This window comes from Hemicordylus capensis, chromosome 1 (genome assembly GCF_027244095.1).
Source record: "Hemicordylus capensis ecotype Gifberg chromosome 1, rHemCap1.1.pri, whole genome shotgun sequence".
Taxonomy (NCBI): Eukaryota; Metazoa; Chordata; class Lepidosauria; order Squamata; family Cordylidae; genus Hemicordylus; species Hemicordylus capensis.
Genome location: NC_069657.1, coordinates 6,557,206 through 6,583,280, shown reverse-complemented (window position 1 = coordinate 6,583,280; position 26,075 = coordinate 6,557,206). Strand labels below are relative to the sequence as shown.

General features: G+C 50.5%; 1 protein-coding gene across 2 annotated transcripts in view; it reads left to right on the top strand.

Annotated features, from left to right (window-relative positions):
• The first annotated feature begins 524 nt into the window (after positions 1–524).
• Positions 525–26,075, top strand: part of GNG2 (G protein subunit gamma 2) — a 75,788-nt gene continuing 50,237 nt past the window's right edge. For both annotated transcript variants that reach the window (XM_053257734.1, XM_053257728.1), the window contains exon 1: positions 525–662. The gene's annotated coding sequence lies outside the window, so the exon portion shown is untranslated. The remainder of the gene's footprint in view (positions 663–26,075) is intronic.

Below are 26,075 nucleotides of genomic sequence, written 5' to 3'. Positions count from 1 at the left end.
TAATCCAAGAACATCTGGGGACTCATGGCTGGAAACCCTTGCCCTAGCCCCTCTCCTCTGCAGCAGCGCTTCAATACAGATGACGGACAGAAGTGCAACTTCCTCCCCTAGCCCCACCCACCCCGCCCCGTTTCCATTTCTCTCCCGATCGAAGTTTGGACAGACTGCAAGCCCCTCGGGGCGGGGACCTTTCATAACGGTAGGTCTCCTCCTCCGCGCATAGCCAGCAGGAGACTCAGCAGCACCATCTCCGAGAGAGGAGAGCGGTGGCGGAGACTGTCTGCAGGAGTGAGCGAGGGGAAGGGAGGAACGAGAAGCAGGGGCGTCGCGCGAGGAGGAGGCGGCGGCAGCCCCGGCCCGAGGAGGGGGAAGTGGCGGCTGCGCCGTTTCCTGCGCACCCGCGTCGAGCTGATCTCACCCACGCCTGCTGCTGGGTGGGGCCTGGCTGGCTGCTCGGGCTGGGCTCTGTTCTCGGTGCCTCCTCGCCTCGCTCTCGCCTCGCCATCCCTCCTCCAGCTGTGGCTGCTGCTGCTGCTGCGCCTTCGTGCCGCCGCCTCCTCCTCCGGGTCCCCGCCAGAAGAGCTGGCTGCGAGGAAGGAGCAAGGCGACTGCTGCTGGGCTCTCCGGGGTGGGCGAAGCGTGGTGGAGCCTTCTTCGTTCAGGTAAAGGCAAGCCGGGGAGGGACGCGAGGGCGACGCGCCTTTGCCCCGTGCCGTGCCCCCGGGCGCGGAAAACGCGCAGCCTCCTCGCGCCTTCCTCCGGGGGCGATCGGAGAGGGCTGGCCGCCTAGCCCGGGGGCGCCCCCCGCGAATGTCCGCCGGAGCCCGCTGGGGCAGAGGGCTAGAGGCATCCTAAAGGGAGCAATAAGACGAGCCTGCGAGCCCGGAGGAGGACGCTTGAGGCGGGGTCCGTCTGGGGGCGAGGCGGAGGCTCTCGGCAGAAGTCTCCGAGGAAAGAGGAACGAGCGGGCTGTTTGGCCACCAGCAGCTGCTGGGTCTAGCCGCCGCCGCCGCCTCGCGGAAGAACGTGTGAATGGGAACCTCTCCTCCGGGGTGGGGGTGCGCGGGCACGCGCCTCTGCATTCCCCGCTCTTTGTTCATGGGCATAGGCGGGGGAGCATTGCCGGAGCGCGGGGGGGGGGCGGTGCTGCTCTCCCGTGCCTGATAATGGGAGGCGGGCTTGTCTGTCTGATTCGGAGGAACTCGGGGAGGGGGGGACGGGACGAGAGCAAGCCCACCCCCAGCCCTGGCTCTCCTTGCCCGCCCGGCTTCGTGTCTCTGTGAAGTTGCTGCTGGCGTCTGTCGGAAAAGGAAGGGAGAGCGGAGCTCCGGCTTGGCTTCCTCGGCTGCAAATCTTGCTCTGTGGTCTGAGCTGCTGAGCCTTCGGAGACATGCGGCGTGAGGCCGGGGCTGGGAGTGGCGCGGCAGCCCCAAGCAGCAGCCCCTCTTCTCTGCTGCGGGCACCCTGCCTGGAGACAGGCCAAGCAAGCAGCCCCCCCCCCCCGCCCCCGGCTGAGAGGGAGAAGCGGGGTGGTGGGTTTTCTGGTGTGAAGCCGGGGGAGAGGGAGAGAAAGGGGCCGTGCCAAGGGATGGGCAGCCCCCTGGCTTCTTCGTGGAGGGCACGCGGGGCTTTCCCCTCCCAGCCCATTCATAAGATGGACTGTGGGTGTTTGGAATGGTGGAAAGCATCCAAGAGCGACTTAGGGGTGAGAGACTCGTGACCAAATCGGTCAGGGAAGAAAGTCCCCCCTCTGCTAACAAAGCCTGAATTTAGACTCCGAGGGTCTGCCTGTTAATCTGGGAGGAATAGAATCCACCACATGCCTGGCGCATTCATCTTCCTTTAAAGCTGGAGATCACCAGCCAGCACATGCCCACCCCTCAGGAGAAGCCGATGAACTTCACATTTCCACCCATTTCAGATGCTTGGACCAACAGCTCCAAGAGAGCTTGGCCAGGGTCACAGGCAACTTATTTTCATTCTGATTTCTTCAACAGCAGCCTTTTTTTTTTTTTTTTTTTGAAGAAACCATTGCAGCCTAACAGAGGAATGGGAAGTAAATGTCGCTACCCAAACAGCTTTCATTTTGAGTGTGCTTGAGAGCAGAAAACAGTCTACCGCAGGGGTTCTCAAGCGTGGGTCCCCAGATGTCCTTGGACTACAACTTCCATTGCCCCCTGCCTCAATGGCCATTGTGGTAGGGGGATGATTGGGGTTGTAGTCCAGTGAAAACTGGGGACCCACACTTGAGAACCCCTGGTCTATGGAGCTGCAAGCATAATTGCCTTAAGATCTGGTTTTGCTGGGTGGTGTGGACAATCTGCTAGAGAGAAATGGAATTGGCAGGACAATTCCTTTCCAGCTTGAGTGGATATTCACACTAGTAATTATTATGAAATAAAAATGGCATATTCTCTGCCTCCTCCAGTTTCCCACATTAATCATGCATTAATAGACGGCTGCATCCTATAACGGTTAATGGTGCTTAGCATCTAGGTACATAAGTAAACGGACAAAGATACCTGTTGTCTCTGGTCCCTTGGGAGAATTTATAATGGCTTTTTATTGCTTCCATGCTTTATGTAAAGCGCTGGCGAGCTGGCACGAAACTGGCTTCTGCTTCTTGACAGTGATTACCTGGCTGGCTTTCATACTTGCTGCTATCTTGAAACAGTAGGAAAGCACAGCTCTTTGTTCAGAATAGCAGCCGAAGCCATCCGTGACCAAAAAGACTGCACAAAAGGTCAGCTGGATTTCAGGGTGCTCTCGTGGGGGGTGGCTTGGTGTGGGGGGAGCAGGCAGTGCAGGATTGTGCAGGTCTTAAAACGGCAACATCTGTCTCCAGATGTCGGTGGGCATTGGTGCCTTGCTGGGTTTCTGCCACACCTACCCGCCCGTTTCATATTAACTGGATTTCACTGAATTCTCAGAGGCTAATCCTCTTTTCTGCCATATGGCCAAATCGGCTGAAATATGATTTGCTTAACGATGACGATGGAGAAAGCCACTTGGCTTCTGGGCTTCCTATCTCCTCGCTAGGTGGAGACCACGCCTTAGGGCAGAGGATCTCAAGCTTGGATCTTTCTCCAGATGTTGTTGGACTTCAACCAAAGGCCATTGTGGTTGGGGATTATGGGAGTTGAAGTCCAGCAACATCTGGGGACCCAAGTTTGAGAGCCCCTGTCTTAGGGCGAGGCCATTTGGGGCTTTTTAGTTGCAGCTAAGCGGGATGTACAGCAGCTTATAATGTCATGAGCGGTGTGGACAGAGGGAAGGGTTTTTCTCCTTTTGTAAGCACGGGCACACAATGAAACGGATTCACCCTATCTAGACCCAAGGCTGAGAAAGCATGTGATTCACCTGTGGAATTCTCCACCACAGAATGCACTGATGGCGCCTAGCTCAGGCATGCTCTGCGCATGGAGCGGAACAAGGGGGTAGCAATCGGTGGTGGAAGAATTGACTGTTTTAGACTCCAGCTAGGAGGTGCCATTTTTAAATAACTCTCCCAGATTAAAAACAAGCAAAAAAACCCTGCATGTAGAAAGCTTGTACCTCTGGGTTGAGGTTTGAGCCCAGAACACTTCCTGCTTGCTGGCTTGTGCTTGCAGGGGTGTATTTTTTCCTCTTAAACATAGGAAGCATTCAGAAACCACCTGAACTATTCTACTGCCTCAAGCAGGAAGTAAGAACCTCCCCTCATTCCACTGAATGCATGAATATATAGATTGGGTTTTAGAGATGACTTTAAAGGGGGATTACACAAACTCGTAGAGGAGGAGAGCTCTGTCAACAGCTATTTATCTGTGCTAGCTGAATGAAACTTCCATGCACAGAAGCAGTCTACCTGGCTCTGCTGGGAAGAGAATACTGACGTCGATGAGTGCTTGGTCTCGTCCAGCAGAGCTCTCTTCTTGGGTCTCTTGCTTTCTGTTTGTTTCCTGACACAGCTCTCAAAAGACCCAGGCTTTCCCTGGATGCATGGCAACACCTGATCATTGGGATAGGCATCTTCCAAGATGGGGCGTGTGCTGGCAGATGCACAGTGCGTATGGCGTGAGGGTGTTTCATGCTAAGGCGTGCAGAGGGGGAAATCTGGGCTGCCCCTGGTGAATGCAGGTTTCATTGCTGCTCTCAGAGGTAGCAGCCCCTGGAATAGATGAGAAGGAGAACAGCAAGGGGCCTTTGCATGATTCAGTATAAGTCTATCCGTATCTATGCACACGTACATATATCTCATATGATATTTCATTATATACTCATTGCCTTGTATTTTAACACCTTGTTTTAATTGCATTTTGATGACTTGGGCCTTTACTTTTGAAGCTGTCGGATCATTGGTTCGCATCTGATCATGCTTGCTTTCTGCTTGACTATTTTGAGTTTGCTTATCTATACAAGAACAGCTTGTTGTCAGCATTATTGAAATGTCATGTACACGACTCTGAACCCACAAGAACAGAGAGAAGGAAACTTGAGATGAACTCTTTTGCAAACCTTTTGGTTTTCCATTGATAACTTGTGTTATAATCAATCTGATACTGTTTGAACAGTTGTATTTTATATAAGGGATCCTTCTATGTGTATTTATTATTTGTAATTATGCATATACATTTATCGGGGGGGGGCGTCTTCTATGCTTTTAATCCGAACGCAGATTCCTATCATCACAATTAGTAAGATAACCTGAAAAACGACAAGAAGAACCATAAGGTGAAGCATAATAATATTGGGGAAATTGGGAATAAATAAATTCCTACATATTTAATAGCAGAGGGTGGTTATGACCCAGTTGCTATTTGCTTTGTCCAGGGGGTGAACCACAAAATAGGTATAGTTGAGAGAAGAGCTGGTCTTGTGGTAGGAAGCATGACTTGTCTCCTTAGCTAAGCAGGGTCCACCCTGGTTGCCTGTGAATGGGAGACTAGAAATGTGAGCAGCACTGTAAGATATTCCCCTCAGGGGATGGAGCTGCTCTGGGAAGAGCAGAAGGTTCCAAGTTCCCTCCCTGGCATCTCCAAGTCCAAGATAGGGCTGAGAGAGACTCCTGCCTGCCACCTTGGAGAAGCCGCTGCCAGTCTGTGAAGACAATACTGAGCTAGTTCAACCAATGCTCTGACTCGGTATATGGCAGCTTCCTATGTGTTCAAGGTGGGTAGTGAGACTATAGAGGCAAAGGAGTTAATAACTACTGATTGTGTAAAGCACTTCCATTTATATACCGCTTTATAGCCGGAGCTCTCTAAGCGGGTTACAATGATTTTTAGCATATTGCCCCCAACATTCTGGGTACTCATTTTACCGACCTCGGAAGGCTGAGTCAACCTTGAGCCCCTGGTCAGGATCGAACTTGCAACCTTCTGGTTACAGGGCGGCAGTTTTACCACTGCGCCACCAGGGGCTCTAAAGAGCAATTGACAGTAGTTAAAATAAAAGGAAAAAAGCAGGTAGGGATTTTGTTTATCGTTTTGTTATCTTACCAATTGGAGGGAAGATAGAGGCAGCTTATTGTTTGGTGGACGACTCGCCGTTAATGAAATATCTTCAATCCAAAGGACATAATCCTTGGAGACCAAACTTCTTTCCAGTTCAAGATGCTTTACCAACATTTGAGTTGGAGTTCAGTAAGTTTCGCAAAGTAAATAGATTGTGTTCTGGTAAAAAGAAGATTTAGGATCAACCATCAACAGTAAAGGATCCAGCAGAAATACGCTGCAGACTAGCACTTGGTAAGGTTGCAATGAAGGCCTTGGAAAAGATATTTAGATTTATTTATTTTTATTTGATTTTTACATTTTATATCCCGCTCTTCCTCCAAGGAGCCCAGAGCAGTGTACTACATACTTAAGTTTCTCCTCACAACAACAACCCTCTGAAGTAGGTTAGGCTGAGAGAGAGTGACTGGCCCAGAGTCACCCAGCTAGTTTCATGGCTGAATGGAGATTTGAACTCAGATCTCCCGGGTTGTAGTCTGACACTCTAGCCACTACACCACGCTGGCTCTGATGTGTCGTGATGTGTCTACACCTACAAAGATTAGAATTGTTTGGACAATGTTTTTTCCCATGATTCTCAATGAATGCGAAAGCTGGACTTTGAAGAAGCACAATAGAGAAAGCATTGACGTTTTTGAACTTTGGTGCTGGAGAAGACTTCTGAGGAGACCATGGACAGCCAGGAAAACAAACAAATGGATCCTAGAACAAATCAATCCAGAATGTTCACTCGAGGCACAAATCACCAGGCTCAAACTAGCATACTTTGGACACATGATGCGAAGACCCAGCTCCCTTGAGAAGTCCATAATGCTTGGGAAAGTGGAAGGAAAGAGAAGAAGAGGATAACCAGCAGCAAGGTGGATGGACTCAATGACGACAGCAACGAATGCACCACTGAGAGACCTGAAAGGCCAAGTGGAAGACAGATCGTCCTGGAGAGAATCTGTGTGGTTGCTAAGAGTCGAGACTGACTTGATGGCACTTAATCAATCAATGAAAAAGAAGATAAAAGTAGCTTTTTTGTCAGGTCTCTATGATGTAGCAAAAACTGTGACGAATGGAATGGATGATCTGAATTGGCAGAAAGGTGTAAAGAGATTGAAACTTCAAAAAAGGAAAAGCAGCACTTAATGTACAGCTGTCTACATAGAATAAATCTCTTGGTACTCAAACTGAATTTAACACGGGGAAAGGTAATGGGAGATGGCTTTCTAAAAGAGCCGGTAAGTAAGATTGCTGCATTACAGATAGAACTGGAGGCAGTAAAACGAGCCAAAGAAGATGCCAATTCCACCTTTAGATTAATCCTGAGCGGGCGGGGGTGGGTGGTCAAAGCAGAACAGGCAGCTGACCATTCAAAATGCAAGTTGAAAATGCAGAGATTAGAAGATGAACTGAGTGTAAAAGCAGCTATGGTGGCAGCTGGAGGACAACTGGAGCACCATCGATTGCCCCACCACCTCCTTATGAGAGAGCGAAGGAATATGATCTGGACCAATGGGGAAATCTTATTGATGATCTTGTCTCTGAGGAGGAAAGGGTGACAGATTTCTAGAGTTGGTTCCCATTACCGTACAGATTCAGTGCCCATCTCCACTTACATCCCAGAATGGAGGAAGTTCATTTGGTAGCACACATTTCTCCAATAATGGGTCATTTCCAACTCCAAACACACACAGTCCAGAAATGCTTGGAGACTGATTTTTCCTTATGAAGAACCACCACCTTCTTTTTTAGAAGTCATTGCTGCTTTGGGGGGATTTCTCGTCTATCTCCGAGAAGACATCCCTTTACGTTTTGAAAGTATACTGTTCTTTCCATTGAACTGGAATAATTCTAACAATTTTCCTTTTGACCATTATTATCAGTGAATCCTTTGAATTTCTCCTTTGGACATTAAGTTCTAGCCATGAATCTTTAATTTCCTTTAAGTTCTTTTGAAGGTTTTTATTTTTATTGTTGCTTTCTGCCATAATTTTTCTTTTCTCACCAAGACTGACCTGCAGACTGAAACAACAAGAGGTGGTGAGAAACCTTGTTATATTCTGTTTAAGGGACTTTTAAAATCTTTTCTTCATATGTGTAACGTTTTAAGGTTTCTTCTATTTGCTTAGGTTAAAATGTGCTCTGCTAACCTTTTAACTAATGTAATCCAAGATAAAAGGGTCACCCTGATTTCTGGACTGTGTGTGTTTTCACTTTGGGGATAGTGAGCAAGCAACTGGGTCACGATCCAACAACCCATGGTCATATTTTGGCTGTTGGGGAAACTGGGATTAAATAAATTCCTACAGGGGGACATAGGAAGCTGCCGTCTCCTGAGTCAGACCCTTGGTCCCTCTAGCTCAGCATAGCCTACCCTGACTGGCAGCATCTCTCCAAGGTTTCAGACAGGAGTCTTTCCCAGCCCTACCTGGAGGCTTTACACACAGGGCTTCTGCCCTGAATCTCCTTCAGGAGAGAGTGTGTGTGTTCACACACCAGCCAAATGTACCCCAAAGACCCTTCAAGATCCTTGAACCCACTCCACACACAAGTCGGGCTTTGTCTTGCGAATTCTAGCTTATCTCGAGGTATTTCTGGGTTTTTAAAATACTGGTTTTAATCTACTTTTTCTGAAATCCCTGGAGTAAATAGGGAGAGGCGCTGATGTAGAATCGCTAGCATGTTAAGAAGGATGCTCTCTGTACAAATGCAGATGTAGCTCTTCAGTACTCTCCTCCCCCCCCCCCCCCGCCCACCGCCATTGGCTAGAAGGAAAACATGAAGGAAAACATCTGAACTTGCATCAAAAGCAAAACCCGAGAGCAGAGGGGAGGGACTGCTTCCCTCAATGCCTTACCCCACAGCATGAAGCCATGCCCAAATAACTCCCAGATGCTGCCAGGGATAGATGGGTGGGCCAGGGCAGGTCTGGCAATGCAGAGGGATGATGTGGCTAGCAACCTCTCTTAGCAATGAGTTGCCCAGCCTCTTAGATTGTGAGCCCTTTGGGGACAGGGAACCATATTGATTGGTTGATTGATTTGTAAACCACTTTGGAAACTTTTGCTGAAAAGCGGTCTATAAGTAGTAGTAGTAGTGGTGGCTACGAGCCACCTAATGGTGCAGCAGGGGAATGACTTGACTAGCAAGCCAGAGGTTGCTGGTTCGATTCCACGCTGGTATGTTCCCAGACTATGGGAAACACCTATATCGGGCAGCAGCGATATAGGCAGATGCTGAAAGGCATCATCTCCTACTGCGCGGGAGATGGCAATGGTCAGCCCCTCCTGTATTCTACCAAAGACAATCACACATGGCTCTGTGGGCGCCAGGAGGCGACACCAACTCGACGGCACACATTACCTTTTAGTAGTAGTGAGTGTGTCTGGTTTTCCAGGCTCAGCTGGTACTTAAGACCAGGAGGATTTGGCTTGTGATGTTAGCACCCCACCAGCTTGAACGGCTTTAGTTCCCTCCTCTAGCTAGCCGTCTTGGTGACACAAAGCTTTCAAGCTCTTTGCTACCCACACAACTAAGCAACCACTTTCTGATTGTGTTCATATGTGTCTCCTGACACCCATTTTGAGAGCCCCATCTCTAAAAGTGGACCTGGGAATTGGACGCTTGTTTGGCCTTCCCGGTTCTACTATTACTGTGTACCATTTACATCACTCTTCTGATCTGCAAAGTGCTTTGTCATCTCTACGGTCTTCTGCCCTGACAACCACTCTATAAGGTCGATAGCTGGTATTCTCATTGAGCAGTTGAAGAAATGGAGGCTGAAAACCAATGACTTGCCCAAGACCAAATGCTGAGTCTGTGGCAGAGGTGCAATGAATGAGTCTGTGGCAGAGGTGCAATGAGCCTACCACTTTCTCTTCCAGGTCCAACTCCACGATCACTGTTGCTCTCAGGAAGTTAAAGGAGTGGCCTCGTGGTAGACGAGAGAATGCAGGAATGGGGGTCTCTAAGCAAGCACTGGGGGGGTAGACTAGAAGATCTCTGAGGTTCCTCCCAACTCTCCAAATCTGTGAGTCTGTGCCTAAAACCAGCCTCATGCTGCCGTCACTCTCGATGCACGAGTGCTCACGTCTTGCAATTTTCTGGATCTGCTTTTCAAATACCGTAATATGCCAGAATGGGGGTATGGATCTTCTGGGATGACTGCCCAGACAGATTGCCATGGGGCACATTCCCTTGCAGTGCACGGGTGGCCTTTTGGCTGATCCTGCTAAAACTGTTGGATTTCTGCCTGTTTAGGGCTAATTTGAGGCGCACGTTTTGAATGGTATAGAAATAGTTAAAAAGAAGAAGAAAATAATTTGCACAAGCTAAACGGGCCTGCTGAGAAGTGGCTCTGTGCCTCACTCAGCACACAAAGGATGTGGTTCGCACTTCGCAGCACTCCCTGCTCACAACGCAAAAAGCATTCAGCCCGCTCTGGGGTTTTTATGCAAAAGGGGCAAGCGGAATGGGAGCCCCACAAGGTCAGCTGCGATGCGCGCAGGAAGACAGAAGAGGAGGCTGATGCCAGATCTGGCCGCGAGGGCTGTCTGTTGGAGCCTGCAAGGTGGGGATGGGCAAGCCAGGCACCCCGGGCCGAAAGAGAAAGTGGGCTTGTGTTCCAAACCGCCGAAATGGTGAGCAAGAGGATAGCCCTACAGCAGCGATGGTAACAAGCATGACTTGCCCCCTTGGCTAAGCAGGGTCCACCCTGGTTTGCATTTGGATGGGAGACTACGTGTGTGGGCCCTGTGAGATATTCCTCTTAAGGGGTGGGGCCGCTCTGGGAAGAGCACCTGCCTGCTTGCATGCAGAAGGTTAGGCGGAGAGAGACTCCTGCCTGCAACTTTGAAGAAGCTGCTGCCAGTCTGTGTGGACAACACGGAGCTAGATGGACCAGTGGTCTGACTCGGTATATGGCCGCTTCCTATGGGGAGACACCCTCTCACTCCCCTCGTGGCCTTCTGTAAACAGGTCAAGGAAGGCCATTTAGGTTTTCAGGCTGTGAGAGGATCCCCTTGGAGGTCTTTTTAGCTGCTGCTGCTTCTGTGCGTAGTATTTTACCTTGCTCCTTTCAGTGTTGAGCTTGCCTTTTTATTGTTCTTTCATATGCTTTAATTGTTGGACACGCAGTCTTGGAGTCAACTGGATATAAGGCAGCCTGAAAATACAAAAATAAATAAAGATAAGTGTAAATGCTTGCTTCTCGATAGCATAGGATGCCCTGGCTTCTGACATACAGGGTTTGGTAACCACAACAGTTTCCTTTCTTGTTAAAGATTCTTGTTTCATAGGACCTTCATTCACACAGTGGGCTTCTTTGTACCTCTTACCATATCAATAAAAGCTGAAGATGTTTAGTGGCGTTTGCTATCTTGAGAAGGCAGCTGAGGCAGGGGAGAAGTTGACAGGAAGCTAATTCACTCTTCTGTGTGGGGGGGCTTGATGCTCCTTTGATCTGCACAGGATTTATGCTGGTTTGGCTGCCCGTGATAGTTCTTAGCATTCTGTGCTAAAGATCCATTTTATTGTGTGAATATTTGTGTGTTGCTTTGGTGAACAGTTAGTCCGTGAGCTGGGCCCTCACATTTTGGCCATGGCTACCATCTCAGGGGACAGGTGCCCATAGTGATTTTGGCAACATCTACCCCCTTAGAGATGGAAAACACGTGATAGCATTGTTGCACTTCCAGCTTTCTCTGTGTTTTCACCCCTGACACACACCCCACCCCCCGTGATGAGGGTAAAATTGCAGTCATCTTTGCACAGAGGAAAGGGTTAGGTCAGCGTAACCTTGAACAAATGGTTGTCCTCTCTCCATGGAATAATCTTTGGAGGACACTCCTGCCACTTTCATTTCCATTCCTCTGACAACATCAATATCATTTTATAGTAGTGTTTTTTTTAAAAAAAAACCCCACACACATTTAAAAGCTTTTAAAACACCATTGCAAATGTGACCACTGCAGGCCTGAGCGTCAGGGCCATAAAAGCAACACTATTGCCTATTTGCCATCTCGAGGAGTGCAGACCTTGCCAAAGATCACCGTGAGCATTTGACCGCCCTCCAGATGGTACTGACCACCCCAGCTGACTCTTGTAAAAAGTGGGATAGGGGTGATTGGGGAAAGAGAGAGAGGGAAAATGTGAATACGCACGAATGGTTTAAAAATCACAAAATGAGCATCCCCCCCCCCCAGTCTCGCCCAGATGCAAAATAGGGACAGTAACTGGCCGAGCACAGTTAGCAGAAGTTAAGCAGTGCCCTGGTTAATAGGGACATTAGGAGTGTGGGGGTTAAACTGGGGTTCTCAAACTTGGGTCCTGAGATGTCATTGGACTGCAACTCACATCATCCCCAGCCTCGGCTGATGAGCATGAGAGTTGCGGTTCCACAGCATCTTGGAACCCCAAATTGGGAACCTCCTGGGTTAAACCAGGGTATGCTGTCCTGAAGTCCTTGGGGAAATGAGAGAGAGTTGGACTAATCCTAGTAGCAGGAACATAAGAACAGCCCTGCTGGATCAGGCCCAAGGAGGCCCATCTAGTCCAGCATCCTGTTTCTCACAGTGGCCCATCAGATACCTCTGGGGAGCCCACAGGCAAGAGTTGAGGGTGTGCCCTCTCTCCTGCCATTTCTCCCCTGCAACTAGTTCTCAGAGCCATCCTGCCTTTTGAGACTAGAGGTGGCCCACAGCCCTCCGACTAGTAGCTATTGATGGACCTCTCCTCCATGAAGTTATCCAAACCCCTCTTAAAGCCTTCCAGGTTGTTGGCTGTCACTACGTCCTGTGGCAGAGAGTTCCACAAGTGGATCACGTGTTGTGTGAAAAAGTACTTCCGTTTGTTGGTCCTAGACCTCCTGGCAATCAATTTCATGGAGTGACCCCTGGTTCTAGTGTTATGTGAGAGGGAAAAGAATTTCTCTCTTTCCAAATTCTCCAAACCATGCATGATTTTGTAGACCTCTATCAGGTCTCCCCGCAGTCATCTTTTTTCTAAGCTAAAAAGCCCCAGGTGTTGTAGTCTTGCCTCATAAGAAAGGTGCTCTAGGCCTTGCCCTCTTCTGCACCTTTTCCAGTTCTACAATGTCCTTTTTTAGATGTGGTGACCAGAATTGTACGCAGTACTCCAAGTGTGGTCGCACCATAGTTTTGTATAAGGGCATTATAATGTTAGCCGTTTTATTTTCAACCCCCTTCCTAATGATCCCTAGCATGGAATTGGCCTTTTTCACAGCTGCTTTCACATTGAGTCGACACTTTCAACGAGCTGTCCACCACAACCCCAAGATCCCTCTCCTGGTCCGTCACCGACAGCTCGGATCCCATCAGCATATACTTGAAGTTGGGGTTTTTCGTCCCAATGTGCATCACTTTACACTTGCTAACATTGAACCGCATTTGCCATTTTGTCGCCCACTCCCCCAGTTTGGAGAGATCCTTTTGGAGCTGCTCACAATCCGTTTTGGATTTCACTACCCGGAAGAGTTTGGTATCATCTGCAAATTTGGCCACTTTGCTGCTTACCCCTGCTTCTAGATCATTGATGAATAAATTAAAAAGCACCGGTCCCAGTACAGATCCCTGGGGGACCCCACTTCTTACTTCCCTCCATTGTGAAAACTCTCCATTGATACCTACCCTCTGTTTCCTGTCTTTCAACCAGTTAGCAATCCACACATGTACTTGTCCCCTTATCCCATGACCGCTAAGTTTCCTCAGGAGTCTTTGATGAGGAACTTTGTCAAAAGCTTTTTGGAAGTTCAGGTAGACTATGTCAACTGGATCACCTTGATCCACACACTCGACACTCTCAAAGAAGTCCAAAAGGTTGGTGAGGCAAGATTTACCTTTGCGGAAGCCATGCTGGCTCACTTCCAGCAGGGCCTGTTCTTCTAGGTGCTTTACAATTTTATCCTTGAGGATGCTTTCCATCAATTTGCCTGGAACGGTCGTTAGGCTAACTGGCCTGTAATTTCCCGGATTGCCCCTGGGTCCCTTCTTGAAAATCGGTGTTACATTTGCTACTCTCCAGTCCTCTGGTACAGAGCCCGATTTCAGGGATAAGTTAAAAATTTTAGCAAGGAGGTCGGCAATTTCACATTTGAGTTCTTTGAGGGCTCTTGGATGGATGCCATCCGGCCCTGGTGATTTGTAAGCTTTCAGTTTTCCCAGACAGTTTAGTACGTCTTCTCTTGTCACTACTATCTGATTCAGCTCTCTAGCGTCCATCCCTAAAAAGCCTGGTTCAGGAACAGGTATATGCTCAGTATCCTCTGCTGTGAAGACAGACGCAAAGAACTCATTCAGCTTCTCTGCAACCTCCATATCCTCCTTAATAATCCCTTTCACTCCCTCATTGGTCTAACTGCCTCCCTGGCAGGTTTCCTGCTTCTGATGTACTTAAAGAAGTTTTTGTTGTTCCCCTTGATACTTTTGGCTAAATGTTCCTCAAACTCTCTTTTTGCCTCCCTTATTGTTGCCTTGCATTTCTTTTGCCAGAGTTTGTGTTCCTTTCTGACTGAATTTACCCAGTCTATGTGTGGGTAATTGAAATCACCCATAATTACAGCCCTGCCTCTCCTTGACACCTCCCTGATTTCCTCCTGCATCTCCCAGTCACTGTCGGCATTTTGATCCGGAGGGCGATAGCACGTCAGCATGATTCCTTTCCGGCCTTGTATAGTCACCCACAGGGTTTCTGTGGAGGACTCCAGTCCACCCAGGTTTCCTAGCTTGTTTGATTCTATGCCTTCTTTAACACACAGTGCTACTCCACCTCTAGATGGTGCAGATGCTTCCTCCTCGATCTGTTCCAAAGAAAAAGTGTGGTGCTGGGGTGGCTTATGCAGAGGGTGGCTATAATGGGATCTTTCTAACAGTGCACAGATCTCTGCGTCATAAAGCTTCTTCACCCCAGCACTGGGGAGTTGGTGCCTTTGGCTCTTTTGTTCCCTGTGAAAGAAGCGACGTAACATTGCTGCCAATGAGGATCCTTTTCGGAGGGGCTAAGACAGAGCTATCAAGAGGCTGAAGGGATGGATGTGGGCTGGCATAAAACCCAGGCAAGGCAAAAGGTCTCCTTGGTTTGGGTTTTTTTTAAAAGCACCTGCTGATTCGGCGATGAGCTGGCTCTTCTTGGATCTGCAGGCGGAGGGTTTTCCTGGACTGGATGCCCCGGTGCCTGCCTGCTGAGTCCAAGGGGCTTTTGCTGAGCTTAGATATGCACATTGCAAACCAGCAATGTCCATTTCTGCCTCAGCCAGAGCTGGCTATGGGGATCCATGCCCTCCTTGCTTCTAGACTGGATGCCTGCGAAGGTGCTTTGCAATGTGCTGCCCTTGAAGAACACTGAGAAACGGCCACTGGTCCAGAATGGAGCCGGCCACGAGGGTCTTGATCTGGCCAAGCCTTGTCATGGTCCTTTGTGAGCGGCCCTGGTTGCCAATATGGTTCTGGGCACGAATTCAGCGGCTGGCGATCCCCGTTTCCCTCCAGCTTGAAAGCGGGGAGCAGGAGGGAGAGAGAGGAGAGAGTTCGTTCGGGTAGTGGCCAGCAGTGATGCTGTGAGTTTTCCTCTCCAGCTGGGAAGATAGGGAACGGCCTTATACCAAGTCAGACCATTGGTCCGTCTGGTTCAGTATTGCCTGCTCTGGCTGGCAGCAGCTCTCCAAGGTTTCAGGCAGGAGTCTCTCTGGAGATGCTGCCAGGGATTGAACCCGGGGCCTTCAGTGGCAGAGCATCTGTTCTGCACACAGAACAGAGCCAGTGTGGTGTAGTGGTTAGAGTGCTGGACTAGGACCAGGGAGACCTGAGTGCAAATCCCCATTCAGCCATGAAAACTAGCTGGGTGACTCTGGGCCAGTCACTTCTCTCTCAGCCTAGCCTACTTCACAGGGTTGTTGTGAGGAGAAACTCAAGTATGTAGTACACTGCTCTGGGCTCCTTGGAGGAAGAGTGGGATATAAATGTAAGTAAATAAAATAAAATAAACTAGGGCCCCCTCCTCTGAGGGAAATATCTTGCAGCAGATAGCACTCGTACATCGTCTCCCATCCAGATGCAAACCAGGGTGGGCCCTGCTTAGCCAAGAGGACAATTCATGCTTCTCCCGGGGACCTTCCTCACTGCTGTGCTGGAGAAGGAGGCTGGGGCTCCTCCTCTCATTGGCCTGGCGATCTTTTGCTGCCTCTGCTATTCCCACGCCTCTCCCCTGAAACCAGCATTCCCCACTTATCAAGAAGTGAGGGGCGGGGGAGTGGGCAAAGCGATCTCTTCGGAGGCAGCCAGGGTTTGGTTTTGCTCACCCTTGCAGACGCAGCAGAAGTCCTCTGCCTTTCCTGGGGGGATTCCCTCTGGTGAGGCTGCCTCAGTCGGAAGTCCCTCTGGGCACGGGCAATTGTTTATAATGGTGTGGAGTCTCTCTCCGTGCAGAGCCTGTTCACGGGAGAGCTCAGGTGGAGACTTCCTCTTGACGTCCCCCTCGGGCCTCTCCCTGCTGGGGCAAGCTGAGCTCGCAGGATTAATCGTTTTCTGCACACTTCCTCACTCTCCGAAGAGAGGGGGTGCTGTAGAACTAGCAGGGTGTGTATTCCATGATCACACATTGTGAGCATGCACAGAAATATGTGTTGGGCCGAACAGGGACGTACGAAGCTGCCTTCCACTGAGTCTGACCCTTGGTCCATCTAGCTCAGTGTTGTCTACACTGACTGGCAGCAGTTTCTCCAAGGTTGCAGGCAGGAGTCTCTCTCTGTCCTCTTTGGAGATGCTGCCAGGGAGGGAACCTGGAACCTTCTGCATGCAGGGATACTGGTGTTCTTCCCAAAATGGCCCATCCCCTAAGCGGAATCTCTTACAGTGCTTAGTGTAGTCTCCCCTTCAGATGCAAACCAGGGCAGACCTTGCATAGCAAAGGGGACAATTGATGCTGGCTACCACAAGACCAGCTCTCCTCCTCTCATGGTCTTAAAGGTAAAGTGTGCCGTCGAGTCGATTTCGACTCCTGGCGCCCACAGAGCCCGGCGGTTGTCTTTGGTAGAATACAGGAGGGGTTTCCCATTGCCTCCTCCTGGGCAGTTTGAGATAATGCCTTTCAGCATCTTCCTATATCGCTGCTGCCCGATATAGTACCAGTGGGGATTCGAACCGGCAACCTTCTGCTTGTTAGTCAAGCATTTCCACACTGCTATGTATTTCCCCCTGGAATGCCTCGTGAAAAAGAGCACAGCCAAATGTTGGCTGAGAAATCTGTCAGAATTTATCAGCTGAAATTAGCCCCCCCTGCCCCTTTTCACTGCTTGATTGCTGAGTGAAGAAAATTGATGGGGGACATTTTGGATCAGTCCTCGGTTGGAGACCTTCTCTCATCTTCCAGCACTCTGTCCAGTGAGTACATAAGAACAGCCCTGCTGGATCAGGCCCAAGGAAGCCCATCCAGTCCAGCATCCTGTTTCACACAGTGGCCCACCAGATGCTGCTGGGGAGCCCACAGGCAAGAGGTATGTGCATGCCCCCTCTCCTGCTGTTGCTCCCCTGCAACTGGTATTGAGAGGCATCTTGCCTCTGAGGATGGAGGTGGCCTATAGCCACCAGACTAGTAGCCATTGATGTCATTGGGACAATTGCCAAGCACTTTAGTGCTTTCAAATATGGTTTTATTTAAAGGGATGTCCTAGAGTAAATAACATTTCAGACTACCTGTATAAAGGTCTTTGGTGTTTCACATTAATTTGCAGTGCCGGTCTTAACCCTGAATTTCGCTTTCCAATCTAAGGCCTCCTTCACAACATTTCATAACTCAGAGAAACAAAGGAAGCTGCCATATACTGAGTCAGACCCTTGGTCCATCTAGCTCAGGATTGTCTACACAGACTGGCAGCGGCTTCTCCAAGGTTGCAGGCAGGAGTCTCTCTCAGCCCTATCTGGAGATGCTGCCAGGGATTCTGTGTGCAAGCAGGAAAGTGCTCTTCCCAGTGGGGACACTCTGCATATGTTCAGAGGGATTCTGCCTTTATACTGCTGCAGCAGCTTTCCCTCAGAGGCTAGGAAAGCAACCCAGAGGGCAGGTCATTTGAGGAGAAGCTTCCTTTGAGTGCAGCTGGCACCAGAAGCCCAATGCGCCTCCTTCCCTGGTTGTGCGGAGGGTGTGTGCTTTCTGGCAGCCTCCCCCGGGGCAGCCCACTTGCTAGTCAGTGTCTCTGGGGCAGGGCAGATTCTCCGATTTGCTTTAGAAACTTTGGTATCAAATCCCTTGCAAATGTGATGGCATCGAATCATTACTGCAAGCTGAAGTCATATCCGTAGTTGTGCTTTGCTACCTATGTTTCAGAGGTACTTTGGCTTTATACTGACTTCTTTCCAAAGCAGCTTCCCCTTAAAGGCACTCTGCTTATGCTCAGAGGCATTGCCTCTGATCAGTGGTTTGTTTGTTTTTTAATTAAAAAAAAAACTCAGAAGGTGCCCTACAAATACATAGAAACAGTAGGCAGCATCCAGGCTACGAAACACTAGTGCAGTGGACTAACTCTTTAGTTTGAGAATCCTTTCTTGAAATAAATATGTTTGTCCAGTGTTATGCTTGTGCAAGGGTGCTGTGCTGGTGAGTTCTACCAAGCCTGGAGCTTTTGTTACAGAGACTAGTATTGCGTCCATCTTATTTATTTATTATTCCTCAGATGTAAACCGCTTTGGAAACTTTTGTTGAAAAGTGGTGTATAAATTTTTGTGGTTAGCAGCACAAACATGATTGTGCATCAAGGCATACAACCTCTGAGGCGCCTCTCGCTGGGCAGCCTCTCTCTTCCTCCATCTCATCATGTTGCAGGGAACTTTTCTGCAAGAGCACACCTTTGGGGGTTTTCACAGCTGCACAAGGTTCTTGCACATGCGCAAACCTGCTGCACAAGTGCAGCGTTCGTCTGCATGTCAGCTGCTTAATAACAAGAATAGTACAGAGCATCTTCTTGTCTTCTGAATTTGTGATAAATATGTGGAAATCAGGGCAGGACCGCTGGACAGAATCTTGAACGTCTCCATTGTGTGGAATATCCTCCCCAGGGAAGCTTGCCTGGCACCATCACTATCCTCTTTTAGACACCATGCAAAGATCTTTTTGTTCACGCAGACTTTTAAAGTGCTTTTTGCCTTCTAGCTGTATTTGTTAGTAGTCTTTGTTTTGTTTTAATAGCATGTTTTATTCTACTGTGTTGTTGTTTTTGTGAACTGCCCATTGATCATTAAGAATATAAGAAAACCCCAGCTGGATCAGGCCAAAGCCCATGCACTGTCACATCCTGCCTCATTCATTGGCCAGCCAGGCACACTCAGGAAGCCTGCATTCGGGGGAAAGAAGGGAACTACCCACTCGCTTGGTGCTTGGGGGCAGTATTTCCTAAGGAGTGTACATGTGCATGCACTCATGAGTTTTTGGATGTCCATCCGCTCACTTAGTTTTAGGTCCCACCCAGGTTGAATCAGGAAATCCCCATTCTGAATGCACATGTGCATGCACTGCCTTGATACTGCTGCCCAGAACAAAACTCATTCTGCATAAAGATGGAGAAAATTAGAGAGAACACTGTGCTCGGGGGCATACCCCCTCTGATTCTGGTGGAGGTATATAGCTACGAAGACAACTAACTGTTGATCGCTCTGTTCTCCATGAATTTGTCTAATCCCTTTTTTAAACCATCTAGATTGGTGGCCGACACATCTGGTGGCAAAAAGTTCCATAGTTTAACTACATGTACTACAATGTAGTAAATGGACTAAAGTAGTACAGTAAATAAGTCCTGTCTGCCTGCCTGCCTGCCTGTCCGTCCCGAATCTCCCAGCATTAGCTTCAACAGATGCCCCCGGCTTCTAATATTATGAGAGAGGAGGAAAGACTTCTCCTTATCCACTTTGTCCATGCTGTGCATAATTCTGTGCACCTCCACCATGTCCCCCATTCCCTGCCTTCTTTCTAAACCTCCAGAGGTTGCTGGACTACAGCTCCCATCATCCCCAGCTACAATTTATTGTGGCTGGGGTTGATGGGAGTTGTAGTTCAGCAACGTCTGCAGGGCCATAGGGTGGGGACCCCTGTTCTAAACTTTAAAAGTCCAAACCTTGTCGTCTTTCCTTTTCGGGGAGTTGCCCCCGCTTGGTTTTGGTTCCCCTTCTCTGCATATATTATGAGCCAGTCATATAAATAAAGCGGTGGTGTTGATGGGTGTATATGCCAGGGGTTGCCGACCTGGGATCCCCACATGTTGTTGGACTACAACTCCCATTGTCCCACCACATGCATGAGGATGATGGAAGTTGTAGTCCAACTGCATCTGAGGACCCCAGGTTGGGGACCCCTGTGTATGCAGTGTCTTCTGAATGAGCCTTGTGTCCGGTCATTTTGTGTTCTTCAGTTCGTGGCCCAATGGCTGCTGTTCCCGAGCGCGAAAACATTAAGAACAGCTTTGCGAAATCGCAGCAGTGTGCAAGGCGAGTGGTGATGAGATCTCCCTTTCTGAACTATTTACAAAGCCTTATTAACTGGATTAGGAGGTTTGGATTTGCATCGCCTTCTCCTGAATTGCAGAGGCTGTTGTGATGTGTGTGTCCCCTCCACCATTCATACCGGAGAGGCTTATGCAAGCCCAGCCTCCCCAGATTACAACCATTATTATTCACTGTGTGCATGCTAAGTGTGATTTGTGGGGAACAGCCCTTGTCCCCATCTAGGGTGTGCATGTGTATTTGGGTTACTATTTTAAAATCATTTGGCCTTTAAAATGTGGCAGAGGCATCACTCCCTCAGGAAACAAAAAATAAATAAAGAATGAGTCATTAAAACCCCCCACAAGAAATCCACCCACTCGGCTCGTGTGGTTGCTATAGTAATTTGGCTCAGCCGTGCGGGATTGGCTTCTGACTTCTCAAAAAGCACCCTGGGCTGATTGACACCAGCGCAAAGGAGCCTGGTTCCGAATTCTGCACGGAGGCTTCCTAGATTGCCTGGGATGAAGAGGCTGGTGGACGGGAGGAGGGCAGGGCCGGTGTCAGACCATCAGCGTGCCACTGCCTAGTCTGGAAAGGACCGCTTTGCCTCAGTCTGAGAGGCGGCGCAAAAGAATGGGGCCCCCCATAGGTAGTGCGTCATGAGCTTGTGAAATGCACCGCCACAAGAGATGTGGTGGCCACCCGTTAGCTTTGCAGGGAGACTAGGCACCTCCCTGTCCAGAGCAAGCAGAAGGCACCTGATAAAAAAACCCGGAGAGTATTTCCAGGTTCACCTGGGAAAGACCCCCTGGCTGCAAGCTGCGGGGTGGGGTGGGGCCCTGCTGCCAGTCACTGGATGACACCCAAACTCCAGTGCTCTGGAGCAGGGCTGGCACGTGCACTCGGCAGAGCGAGGTCTAGGGCACCAGATCTTGGAGGGGCCCCAAAGGCAGGTGGTAGTGAAGGCAGGTGGTGGTGGTGGGGGGGGGGGTGCATGAAGGTGGGTGGTGATTAGCAGGGGCCCATCACAAAAACCTGGCCCAGGGCCGCCTCCAACTTTGCTATGTGCCTGGGGTGGTCCCTGACCTGGAGCTACCTACATAGGAAGCCACCTTCTACCAAGTCAGACCCTTGGTCCATCTCGCTCAGTATTGTCTACTACACAGACTGGCAGCGGCTTCTCCAAGGCTGCAGGCAGGAGTCTCTCTCAGTCCTATCTGGAGATGCCACCAGGGAGGGAACTTGGAACCATCTGCATGCCAACATGCTCTTCTCCTGAGCTGTGGCCCTATCCCCTTCACAGTCTGGCAGCGGCTTCTCCAAGGTTGCAGGCAGGGATCTCTCTCAGCCCTATCTTGGAGATGCTTCCAGGGAGGGAACTTGGAACCTTCTGCTCTTCCCAGAGCGGCTCCATCTCCTGAGGGGAATATCTTGCAGTGCTCACACATCAAGTCTCCCATTCATATGCAGCCAGGACAGACCCTGCTTAGCTATGGGAACAAGTCATGCTGGCGACCACAAGACCAGCTCTCCTCCCTTCCAGAATGCTCGATCCACCACCCTTCCTCCTCCTGAGACCTCCCAAGCCATGGAGGAGCAATGGGGAGAAGGATGGTTTGGGATTCTCACTGGGTCCAGGGTGCTGGCCGTGTGACAGACAATAGAGGCATTGCCAGACCCTGCTGCTGCCTGGTAGTCTTTTATCTACTGATGCCAGTTTGGGGATTGTGCCTGGCACTTTCAGCATATATAAAACAGATGCTTTGCTACAAGGATGCAGGATCTACTTTGCTTCTAGTCACATCCCGAGGTTTGCCAGCCAGGGCCAGAGGGCCATAGGAAGCTGCCTAGATAGACCCTTGGTCCATGGAGCTCAACAGTGTCTGCACTGACTGGCAGGGGCGCTCCAGGATTTTGGACAAAGGGCTTTCCCAGCCTCATCTGGAGCTTTCCCAGAGAGCAGGCTTTACTGAGCGGTTTCTCTGAGACTTTACTGCAAGTTCGAAGTTGCCTTCCAAAAACAGATGCAAAAAGTGGATTTTTTTTTGTTTTGTTTTACCCTGGATATAATTTGGGCTATTCTCTAACGTGCGATGAAAACCCCTAATTGTGCACGAAGTGCTCCCTGATAGCTCGCAGGGACTTTGGGGTAAGTTTGGCCAATATGTGAGCGCCCACCCTCCATTTCAGAGGAGATGCAAACGAAAAGCTGGGTGTGAAAAACTTCCTGGAGCTGCCCAGGATTGAACCTGGGACCTTCTGGGTACACGCATGCAGATGCTCTTCCACTAAGCTATGGCCCCTCACCTAAAAGGAATATCTTACAGCGCTCGCATTTTTAAATTTTATTTTTACATGTATATTTCGCTCTTCCTCCAAGGATCCTAAAAGGGTGTACATAGTTACATTTATCCTCACAACAACCCTCTGAGGTAGGTTAGGCTGAGAGAGAGGTGGCAGGCCAGAGTCACTCAGTGCGTTTCATGGCTGAATGGGGATTTGAACTCGGGTCTCCCCGCTTCTTAGTCCGACATTCTAATGACAACTCCATCCTGGCTCAACGTGTACAACAGCAACAACAACAAATATATTTATATACCGCTTTTCAACAAGTTTCCAAAGTGGTTTACATAGAGGAATAATAAATAAGTAAGATGGCTCCCTGCCCCCAAAAGGCTCACAATCTAAAAAGAAACACAAGATAGACACCAACAACAGTAATGGAAGTATGGTGCTAGGGATGGATAGGGCCAGCTGCTCTCCCACTGCTAAATAAAGAGAATCACCACATAGTCACCCATGCAAATGCAGACCAAGGTGGTGCCTGCTTAGTAGAGGGGGCAGTTCATTCTTGCTACCACAAGATGGCTATCAACGGTCTCTCAATGGCTACTTGTCGGAGGGCTATAGACCACCTCCAGCCTCAGAGGCAAGATGCCTCTAAGTACCAGTTGCAGGGGAGCAAAAGCAAGAGAGAAGGCATGCCCTCACCTCTTGCCTGTGGGCTCCCCAGAGGCATCTGATGGGCCACTGTGTGAAACAGGATGCTGGACTAGATGGGCTTCCTTGGGCCTGATCCAGCAGGGCTGTTCTTCTGTTCCTAAGACCAGCTCTCCTCCCCAGAGCCAATTGGCTACTACCAGGGGTAGCTGGGGGAGTGGGGGCTGTGTTCATCCCTCTCTGTCGTGCCCCCCCCCGAGTGAGGGAGATGATGAAGAAGATAGGTAGGGATGGACCTGGAGGGCCCTCAGGAGTTGGGGGCCCGTGTTCTTTGAACTCTTCTGCTCAATTATAGCTCCGCCCCGGCTACTGCACCTCATGAACCTTACGCTGGGATGAATATATATATAACTGCAGAACGACAGCCGAGATCCTCCAGATCCTCCCACCAACCGCATGGCTGGACAAAGCCCGGATCCAAAGGCAGCCAACGGACACTCCTCTTTTACAGAGAGGAGGCCAAGACAGAAGCCGGATCACGTCTGCCCAGACCTGGCGCTTCCTCCTTCCTTCCCCTGGGGCAGTTCCCCTGTCTGAAGAGAGCGGGATGCAACTGTGGAAGTGACTGCAGGGAGAAGGGCGGTGTGGACCGCGGCTGATCTGCAGAGAGCCCTTGCCAGCATCTGCCCAAACGAACTCCTGGAGAAGCCCTCAGTCTTCTCAGGCGCTGCTGCGGCTGACTCCCTGCCACTGCACGTCCCCATTCCTCGCCTTTCCCGTGGCTGCCGCTCGAGTCACGTCCACGGATCGCTCCATGGCCAGCTCCCCAAGGGCTGAGCGGGTGCCGCGCCAGGCTGCGTTGACAGCCTCTTTCTTTCCTGGCCAGCCTGGAGCGCCTTGGCTGCCCAGGGATGCCGCAGCCGAATTCTTGGAGGCTCCCGTCTGTGCGATGGCCCTCCCTTCCTCCCTCCCTCCCTCCGTGAGGCTTGGAAAGGCGTTTTCCTCCCCAGGCCCCACAAAACCCCTCCCGCCTGGCTGGCTGGCTGGCTGGGTTCTCTGGCAGCCGTCAGCTGCCCAGGCTGGAAATGTGCAAGCGATGAAGCCGGTTTTTGCAGGCAGCGGAGAGCCCATGAGCCGAGGCTGCGGCCAGCCAAAGCTGTCAGGATGCTTGGAAGCGAGCAGCCGTCCGTGCACCAGCACTCCCGTGGCGGGTCTCGGAGAATGGTGGGCCGCTGGGCGAAAGCCACCCGGCAGGAGTTCCCCTCGGAAAGGGTGGGTGCCAAGTGCCTCGCCCTGGCATCAGCTCCCGTTCGCCTTCAAGGCTGTTGACCAGGAAGTCCCAACCGTGGGTCCCCAGATGTGGTTAGACTACAAACCCCATCATCCCATTCGGCCACGGTGGCAGGGGGTGATGGGAGTTGTAGTCCAACCACATGTGGTTGTGTTCAGATCTCTGTGCACTAGTACATGTGCCTGCGTGGATGACTGTATCTGCATTCCTGTTTAAAAGTGAAGCTGGGCCCCTGAAATGCACAGGGTGGAGGGCCAGTCTTGTGGTGGGAAACATGAATTGCCCTCTGTTAAGCAAGGTTCACCTTGGTTTGCATTTGGATGGGCAAAGGCGGTGAGTGCTGTCTGCTGTAATATATTTTATTTTCTTACTTGCTTATTTTTACATGTATATCCCACTCTTCCTCCAAGGAGTCCAGAGTGACTCTGGGTTATGTACATGGTTATGTTTACCCTCACAACAACCCTGTGAGGTAGGTTAGGCTGAGAGATACATGACTGGCCCAGAGTCACCCAGTGACTTGTGTGTCTGAATGGGGATTCAGTATCCCTAAAATGCACTATGTTGAAGTTTTGCTAGTGTGCAAGTTTGTTTTAAATATAAGGGACCAATCACAGTTGTTGAGTTGGTTAAAGGGCAGGTGCCGAATCAGCGGAGATCAGCGAACAGCCCTAGTTTGAATGCTCCTGTATGTCAAAAGCCTTCTGCCAGTCGCAGCTTGCCAAGGGGCTGCCAAACGAGGCACAGCTGCCTCTCTCCCATTCCACCCCAGTGTTAACGCGAGCTGCCTTGCCTGTAGGTTGGCCATTCATCAGGTAGAGCTGTGCAGTCCTACAACTCTACCTGACGAATGGCCAACCTGCAGGCAAGGCAGATCTTGTTAATGCTGGGGCAAGGCTGAATGAGAGAGAGAGGAGCCCCCGGAGCGACCAGGAACCAGAGGCTGCTGTGCCTCATTTGGTGTGTGTCCCCCCCGCCCGCCCGCCTTCTGCCGAGTCAGACCACTGGTCCACCTAGCTCAGTATTGTCTGCACAGACTGGCAGCGGCTTCTCCAAGGCTGCAGGGAACTTGGAACCTTCTGCATGCAAAGCAGATGCTCTTTGAGCGGCTGCATCCCCTAATGGGGAATGTCTTACAGTCTTTGCACATGTAGTCTCCCATTCAAATGCAAACCAGGGCAGACCCTGCTGAGCAAAGAGGACAGTTCCTGCTTGCTCCCACTGTGGGGCCGAGTGCATTGCAGAAGGCAAGGAGGGAAGGGAAGGGCAGGGCTTCCATGGCACGCAGCCTTGAGCCTTGGTGCCTTTTTCTTCCCCAGTTTTCCCTCCACATTTCTCTGCATGTGGAAAGATAGCAAGTCAGAGGAAAGAGCCCCACCTCCCTGACGGATTGGCTTTCCACATGCAGCGAAATCTGGACGCAGGACAAATCTCAGAGGCATCACCTCCCTCCTCCTGTGCAGTCTTGAGAGGCCTATGCCCTGGGCTTTTGATTCGGGTTTCAGCGGACCCTCGACAGGCCTGGCCGGTTGTGACGTTCAGCTCTTCCGCTCCATAGAGCATCCAGCAGCCTCGTGATCCAGCCTTGCTCTGCTTTAATGAGCCTCGTCGTTTGTTAATGATGCCGAAGTCCTGTGAAACGGGGCCTGGCTCCGTTGTGGGGCTGTAAGCTGGGGGAGAGAGCCTTGGCACTTGCTGTTGCCAAGGCAACGAGCAGACCCCGTCTGGAGGAGACCAGCCGCCAGCCAGCGGGGAAAGGCAGAAGCGCCCGAGTCGGAGAGGCCGGGGAGTTTTGCGGCGGGCAGACTCGCCCTTCTTCCAAGGGGGGTCAGACGGGATGCAAGGCCGGCCCTGGCGGACTCTGGCATTTCTACACAC